The sequence below is a fragment of the Papaver somniferum genome, chromosome 4 (genome assembly GCF_003573695.1).
Source record: "Papaver somniferum cultivar HN1 chromosome 4, ASM357369v1, whole genome shotgun sequence".
NCBI classification, from domain to species: domain Eukaryota; kingdom Viridiplantae; phylum Streptophyta; class Magnoliopsida; order Ranunculales; family Papaveraceae; genus Papaver; species Papaver somniferum.
The window spans coordinates 5145761-5154357 of NC_039361.1; the positions used below are offsets into that span (position 1 = coordinate 5145761).

An 8597-nucleotide genomic window follows, 5' to 3' on the forward strand; every position below is an offset into this window, starting at 1 on the left:
TGTTATCATGGATAAAGAGATTAACCATATAATTTCAAAGAAACTCTATCATGTGAATCTAATTTGGTTTTGAAAATAGTTTTATTGAATTCGGAGCGTCGAAAAACCTTAGGGTACTAAAATTGGAGTTGATCCGACAACCATAAATAGAGGAAAAATGAGAACAAATAACCAACGCCGAACCGCGGGATGAACCGCCGGTCTAAACCGTGAGTTGACCCACTAGTCTGAACCGCGATCCAACCCACTGATCCGAACCGCGAGCTGACCCACCAGTCCTAACTGCGAGTTGAATCGCCGATCCTGGACTGAGATGACTCGTCGATTTTGGACTGTGTTGACTCGTCGATTTAACTCGGTTACTGTTCATCGTCTTCTCCAAATTTCAGCAGCGTACCGACGCGCATGACCCACTTTCGGAGACGATATCTCACTCATACAAGTTCCGGTTCAAGCAAATAATATGCAAAAGAAAGGTCTCAGAGAGAACTACCTATACACGTTAATTTTAATTAACATGGATCGACATATATACATCAAAACAATCATCAAACCACTGCTCACAAACATGATATAAAACTAGGGTTTTGCTATATCTCTCAAACCACACGTTCAAATGATACAAAACTTTCCTGGAGATCATTTTAACCAATAATGAACATACCCAATTAAATATTTCAAAACAAAACACCCTTATCAAGATCCGAAATATTTATACATCCATTAACTATCATGTTACTACAAGAACCCTAATCATGATACTATCATGTTATCAACAACTTTCAAGCACACAAAGCATGTTATTTCAAGCACGACAACGCGTCAAACCAGTAGCTCACGATACCAATATCAGAGATTATACGATTAAGCAGAAGCGGGTATCCGTAAATACCTTGTTGTTGAACTCCGAAAAGCAAGAACAAGGAACATAGGCGGCAGCAGCAGCAACGTTTTCAACTCGACGATCAGAAGGTACTACAATCACCAAAGATGAGCACAAACTTGATTCACATGCTAAGAACTTGAAACCTTTTCTCCTGATGGTAACTCTCTTTTAGGGTTAGAGTTCCCACTTTTCTAATGGTAAACTTATGTGTTATATCGGTGGGAATCACGTCACTTCTCTACACACATGCCAGAGATGCTTATATAGGGTCCAAACCCAAAATGAATATGGAATCCTACCGGACTTGCCACATACAATATGGGCGACCATATTTGGATCCAACCTGAATATCTAACAAACCATATATAGATTATTATTATTATTATAGGTAAACCGGTTTATTAGTACCTTACTTACTTCGTTTTAGGTTTGAGTTAAGGGTTTGACCATCTAGTTACACCTTGTTTGGTTGGATTTGACTCAGCTTCTGGCTCGGCCTGAATCAAATCATTAGTTTCTTTTTTTCTTTTCATCTAACTCGAAACCTAACTCGACACACACACCTGACTCGGATATGTTTGAGTCTGAGTCAGGCACAATTTTGAATCTGACTAGTACGGATGATTTCAGACTGGATGAGCCCCTAACCAAATGGAGTAATGAGAGTTAGTCCCTGACCAACTGGAGTTACTAGTCTTTGCCAATGGAGATAGAGATTAAGTTCATCAAACTTGTTAAGGACTTCTTGCGGGGATCAACAGCTGATAGAAAAATAATAATGTTGGATAGCATCGGAGAGTATATGCAAGCAAAAAGCATTTGGAAAAACATTATTGGAGGTTTAGCTATCAGAAATTTGAGATTAACCAACAAAACATTATTAGCAAAATGGTCATGGATAGGTACAGTAAGGAAATAACTAGTACAACCGTTGCCACGGTGGAAGGGCCGACCGAATAACACGAAGAAGCGACACCACTACGTGATTACACGGATTCAAATTTGTAAAGGAAATTATTTTGTAAAACAGATGCACGAATACATCCATCCTGCATGCTAAGAGGCCCATATTCTCAAATCTCTAGCGCTTCATTTCTGGGAGTTCAGGTAAAGATGCACGAATACTTTTGACATAGTCCTCCGTGAGAACCACTTCCGGAAGGTCTGGTTCAGGGAAATATATCCGCAAGTCCCTCTTTTTTCCTCATGGTCGTTGTTTTTTTAACAGTCGACACAAGGTCAGTCTAAGAAAGTTGTAAGCATTTATGCAATTCAATTTGATCAGCCAGGCCTTGACCGTGGAAAAGAACATGCCTGGAAATCTGCATAAGATATTTCCCTTTCGAGAGGAATAAACTTAATATCTAAATGATTGAAGAATGAATGAACTAATTTTATCTTTCATACAAGAACTCCAATTCTCTATGGCTATCATAAAAAGACAAGAAAAATAACGTCTCTGCAATGATATGGACTAGAATTGGAAATTGATCTTTATGAACCATGATACAAGGTTGTTAGAAAACCACGAAACAACACCACACCAATGCCAAAGAACATATCTTAATTACTAGACATACTGCAGGCAACACTTCATTCTTTTATTCCATTAGAAACAGCCAAGCACTAAGTATTTATGCGTAACATTTCATTCTACTTCTCTTCACTCTTTCTAACTTTTTTCTCCTAGGACTTAAAATTATGGATTAACTGGAAATATAAAGTCCCAATTCCTAGAGAGGGAGAATCCCAAATAACTTAACAGTATTCTGTCCCTTGTGAAGACAACAAATAGAGGGAAAACGTTGGCCTGTGCCCAGTGCGATCACTTAGCAACCTGCAAGCACAGCATACCAGACAAGTCAGACTGGAAATGAGGACAAATTGAGCTTAAGAGTAATGCTCCTCCTTTTCATCATCACAATCCTCATATTGTGACTGCCTAACATGGACTTGGTATTCACCTTCGTCCGTATTCTGAGTTCAACCCAGTGGATATATTTATGTAATGCATATAAATTAGAGAAATAGAAGGAAGGTAATCAAATCTGTGTATCATATCTACATCTAGTCTATATCTGGTTGATTAGTAGGCAGTGACTATCACAGTATTCTAACCGAGTGCATAACAGAAGAAAAGTTGCTTATAAAAAGATCTGTAAATAGAAGCATTGAGAGCAAAATTTGACAAAGTAGCAATGCCACCTAGAAGGGACCTACTAATCCAGATGGTAAGACGGCTGTATGCACTCGTAATATTTTCACGATGAAAAGGGTACGTAGTCATTAGTTTTGGACTTTGGACTCATACAAGATATAACAATCCAGAAAACAATTAAAAGAGGAAATAGATCGCTTTGGAAATGTGAGTTTCCGCAAGTCGTAAAGGTAGTCCACCAAAATTAGATGTCAAAAGGATATGAATAAATTTCCCTCGGTGCAATCAACTCAAGTTCACCTGAAGTCATTCTATGTTGACTTTGGTTTAGCATCCTTATAATTATGGGGAACTTAGGCGCAGGCCCGAAAAACAAAAAATTCTTACCGCCAGACCCACAATTAATTTCTGATACAGTCGCACCCATAATTATTTAAAAATATTTAAAACGTACTGAAAGACTCTATTACCCTTCATCGTTTTTGGGCATAATTTTTTTTCTTCTCCGCCGGTTTCTTTCCCTATTCCTCCATTAATCTCTGTAACGGATCTCCAAAGATTTTTTCTCCATCATTTAAAGAAATAAATCATTTAAAATCGATGATTCAAAGAAGTAAATCATTTTTGACTAAACCCTAGAATACATTTCAACAAAAATGGATGAAAAAGACGAAGAAGAAAAAATCAAGTAGAAGAAACAGAATAAAAGTTATGCAGCTAAATTTTCCCTTATATTGTCTTTGCACTAAACAAAATGATGCAGAAGACATTATGCACGTGCATAAAAATCCAAAATCAGAAAAGTGAAAAAAGTAATGCATAAGACAATATGCAGCTAAAACAAAATAATGCATAATGTCTTATGCATCTAAAAAAACTGATGCATAACCAGAAAAAGTGAGAAAAGTAATGCATAAGACATTATGCAGCTAAAACAAAATAATGCATAATGTCTTATGCATCTAAAAAAAACTGATGCATAACCAGAAAAGTGAAAAAAAAGTAATGCATAAGACATTATGCAGCTAAAACGAAATAATGCATAATGTCTTATGCATCTAAACAAAACTGATGCATAACTAGAAAAATGAAAAAAAGTAATGCATAAGACATTATGCAGCTAAAACAAAAATAATGCATAATGTTTTATGCAGAAATAATAATGGCATAATGTCTTATGCACTAAACAAAATGATGCAGAAGACATTATGCACGTGCATAAAAATCCATAAAGCAGAAAAGTGAAAAAAGTAATGCATAAGACAATATGCAGCTAAAAAAAAATAATGTATAATGTCTTATGCATCTAAAAAAAACTGATGCATAACCAGAAAAGTGAGAAAAGTAATGCATAAGACATTATGCAGCTAAAACAAAATAATGCATAATGTCTTTTGCATCTAAAAAAAACTGATGCATAACCAGAAAAGTGAAAAAAAGTAATGCATAAGACATTATGCAGCTAAAACAAAAATAATGCATAATGTATTATGCATCTAAAAAAAACTGATGCATAACCAGAAAAGTGAAAAAGTAATGCATAAGACATTATGCAGCTAAAACAAAATAATACATAATGTCTTATGCATCTAAACAAAACTGATGCATAATCAGAAAAGTGAAAAAGTAATGCATAAGACATTATGCAGCTAAAACAAAATAATACATAATGTTTTATGCATCTAAACAAAACTGATGTTATGCACAAGACATTATGCATAACATCTTTAATTCAAATCTAATCATAAATTTCCGATTGAGATCAAAAACATGGAGACAAATAAGGTATGAAAATTTCCAATTCAGTTGATATCGAAATACTGCAACACACTTCTTACCCTTTTCAACTTCAATTTTAATTTTAATTTCTTTTTACTTCTCGAATAATCAAAGACAACAGAAACCCAAAATCCCCAGATTTAAACTGCAGATTTTGAAACAGAAACCCTAGTTTTATTGAGAAGATTATTCAGAAAAGGATTTGGGAAAAGATTTGACAAAGGGAAAAATCCAAATGTTAAAAACGAATAATCGGAGTTCACCATTGTTTTCTTCTCGCTTCTCTTTGTTCGTCGCTCGAAGAAAAGGGTAGTTTGGCCTTTTAAAAACTGAGAAGCAGAATTTCATAAATTATGGGTCTGCTACGAATTTTTGACTGGAAAATGGGTGCGCGCCTGAACTTTTCTCTCCGTGGGTTTGACAGTGGAAAAATCTGGGAGAATGGGTCTCCCTGTAGTTTTCACTATAATTATTTCCTGTGTTAAACATATTCTGAATGTTTGAAAACCTAGACAACCTAGAATCTGATTAATGGGCCAAAACTAAGAATCTATATTTTATCATAAGCAGTCCGGAAACAACTTGATAAATAACAGGTCAACGTGGTCTATAAGATGGAACAAATGACGTTCATTTTAGGAAAACTTTGAAAACTGACCCATATTTCGATGCCCGTTGGGAAACTGCCCCATGCAAAAAAAGTTATGGGAAAATGCCCACAGTCACTTTTTCCATCCAACTGCCGTTAAAGGGTCAAACAAGGCACACGAGTGAGTTATACGTGTGAGTCAGAGGACCAAATTACCCTTTCGGGCAGATATTGACGCATCTAGTGGGGTAGTTGATGATGGTCGGTATCAGATAGGGGATATTATTACCAAATAGGGCTTACCAATTTTATAAATGACCTCAGATAGGCACACAGACAGTGCCCAGACACCACAATTTGATGGACGGCTACAAATATTGGGATGTGTTGATTACCTCTGTGTCCAGTCACCAGATTGTGACACGTCGGGTAGGAAAACTGAACGACTTAGGATGAGCAATTATGAGTAAAAGAAATGAAAAATGAACAATTCCAAGGACTATCAGTAAAAGCACTTTCACTTCTCAAAATAACAACATACCCACTAAAAGCTGTCTCTAAAAAGAGACAAATTAACATCACTACCAACGTCAAAAAACCACCACAGGTGAAACACCCAAAACATTGTCAAATGTGCAGGCCTAACAAACACCATAATCCACAAACACCACTACCTGAACCTGCAGTAAAATTCTGCTTCACCTTTATATTGCCAATGGAAATCTTGGTTGCCTTCTTCTTCTTTGTTCCAGCAGCAGTTGAAGTAGATGTTGCGGTTTTCTTCGTAGCCACAGTTGAAGTAGATGTTGCATGTTTCTTCCTAATCCTCTTTGGAACTTCAGCTTTCTCAAAAAATGACTCACCATCAACCTGACACTTAGTTCTTGCTCCTTTCTTCTTAGGATTAGACCCAAATTATCCACCTTTACAAGTAGATCTGTTTTGATTAGGTCCACCACATTTAGTACAACATCTAGGCTTTTTCTGTGAGTTCGTCTCTGTCCAAGACCTCTTCCTATTCACAATACAGTTTCTTTCCCTCATGCACACCATTCATTACCCTTAAATTGATGTGCATCAGGGTAATTACATTCATAAATACATTTCCTGGATAAAACACATTCATGGTGTAATTACACAACTTTAAGAAACACACATCAATTACAATTCGATTTTAACACACACAAAGAGTAAAAATACCACAAATGTGCAGCAAATTAAGATTAAGCATGCATTATTATAAAAAGTAATGTACACAAAAAACCAAACCGCCAGAAGAAAAAAATTTGGATAAGACAATGCAGAGAAGTGTGTTCAGGGAGGTATGTTTTTAATCTATTTCTACAGATATGTCACAAGGCAAACACATATAGGTAAAAATGCTGCCTACTTAAGATCTCAATGCATCTAATTTTAATTGGGCGTTGGCTTGAATTAACTTTCGTAGAATCAATTTCTCAATTCTGTAGTTATATAAGAAATGTAATAATTTGCATTTAAAAGAAAACTTTGTCTGTTACTTGAAAATAATACATGAGCTAAATTTGTTATCAATTCAATCAAACCCAATGTAACATGCCCTCACGGTCTACTTCAAGGGACAAAATTACAGAAACAGTAGGTGGCTGTGATCGGAAGGGATTATATTAAATTCGTGAAAGTTAAAAGGAAGTGAGGTTTTAAATTAAGTATAATTTAAGGGATTATACTAAACAAAGTTGTACAACATAGTGTAAACTGAATCCATGAAAATTAAATGTACATTTGAGTACTCATAAACGAAGTCATACAACAATCGATTAGATACACATACATTTACACCGTGTCACTCACTGTTGTTGTAATTGTATCATAAAAAATACTCAAGGTTGCGTTCTTATATATATTATGGAGGAACTTTCTTGAAATTGTATCACTATATCTAAAGTAGCCTTCTTGTAAATATTATGGAGGTTGTTTCTGCAATTCTGGAAATACTATGGAGTAAGAAGCTCATAGTTCATACCTAGATGCCTAGGATAGTTGTAACTATACATGCAACTTGGAGCTGAACCACTCCTCACTTCGATCACTGTTCTCATAGTTAGGCTAGTTGTAATTCCAGTTACAAACGAAGTCTCAAATAATCGTGATAGATCAATCTAATTTTGAATTTCACACAAATCAGTAGAACCCTATTTCCAGTACATATAATTTCAGAAATTAAACATTGTTGACAGTTCATATCATGTTTATATTGTTCAATTTCGACAAATCATGATACAGCTACCCTTATTCAACGTACAGAAATCCTAACTTCCAATTTTCCCCAAATCCAAACATAAAATAACACGATTCAAACTGAAATTTCAGGATCACAATTGAAACAAGAACTGGGTTTCATAAACTTACGTTTTATATCGATCTCCTTCTTCTCTTTTTAGATCTTCCGTTATCTCTGATTTCTTCGACCACCTTCTCTGGTTTCTCATGGCTTTGTCTTCAAGAAATAAACACAAACCTTTAACTAATTACTCTCTATAAAAACCTCTCACTGCAACCAAGTTTTAATCTCTGGATCGACCGCCGTCTCTGGTTTGTGCAACTCTAACCTCACTGCAGACTTTGTTACGAGGAGAAGATGAGAACATAGCGATTCGAGAAAAAGGTTAGATTGGGAATTTCCGTACCTGACGATATCTCATGAGACCAGTCAATCTCACGATATTGACCGTTTGGATGGAAAAAAGTGACTGTGGGGCATTTTCCCATAACTTTTTTCCCATGGGCATTTTCCCAACGGGGCATCGAAGTATAGGGCATTTTTCCAAGTTTTCCTTCATTTAATCAAGTAGGGACTGATTCTACAAAAGAGTAAAGGTTGGTGTTATGAACTAGCGTAATGTTGGTCTTCTAGAAGAACTGCGAAATGAAATTTCAACACAAAAGGCTTAGGATAACAAAATAAAAAGTCGATATTCATACTTTGCTTCTCTGCATTTTCTTTTAACTCAATCTGATAGGCTTGCAGATCATCGAGTGTGTTCTTGCAATCCTGGATATGTTGGTTTATCTCCTCTTTGAACTTGTCATGTATGATCTTCAGGCGCTCTTGTTGCTCGGCAAAATAATGAAAGCTATCAACCCTCATAGTATATACAGAATAAATTTCGTTTACTATGCTCAGCAACACTGGAATTACTCTC

The 8597-nt window shown here is 35.7% G+C and overlaps 1 long non-coding RNA gene across 1 annotated transcript; it reads right to left on the reverse strand.

Annotated features, from left to right (window-relative positions):
• Positions 1-5912: 5912 nt before the first annotated feature.
• On the reverse strand, positions 5913-7998 carry LOC113274632. Its single transcript, XR_003323128.1, has 2 exons — positions 7804-7998; positions 5913-6519 (listed from the first exon to the last, which is right to left on the reverse strand). It is a non-coding gene; the product is annotated as an uncharacterized LOC113274632 (long non-coding RNA).
• Positions 7999-8597: the final 599 nt, after the last annotated feature.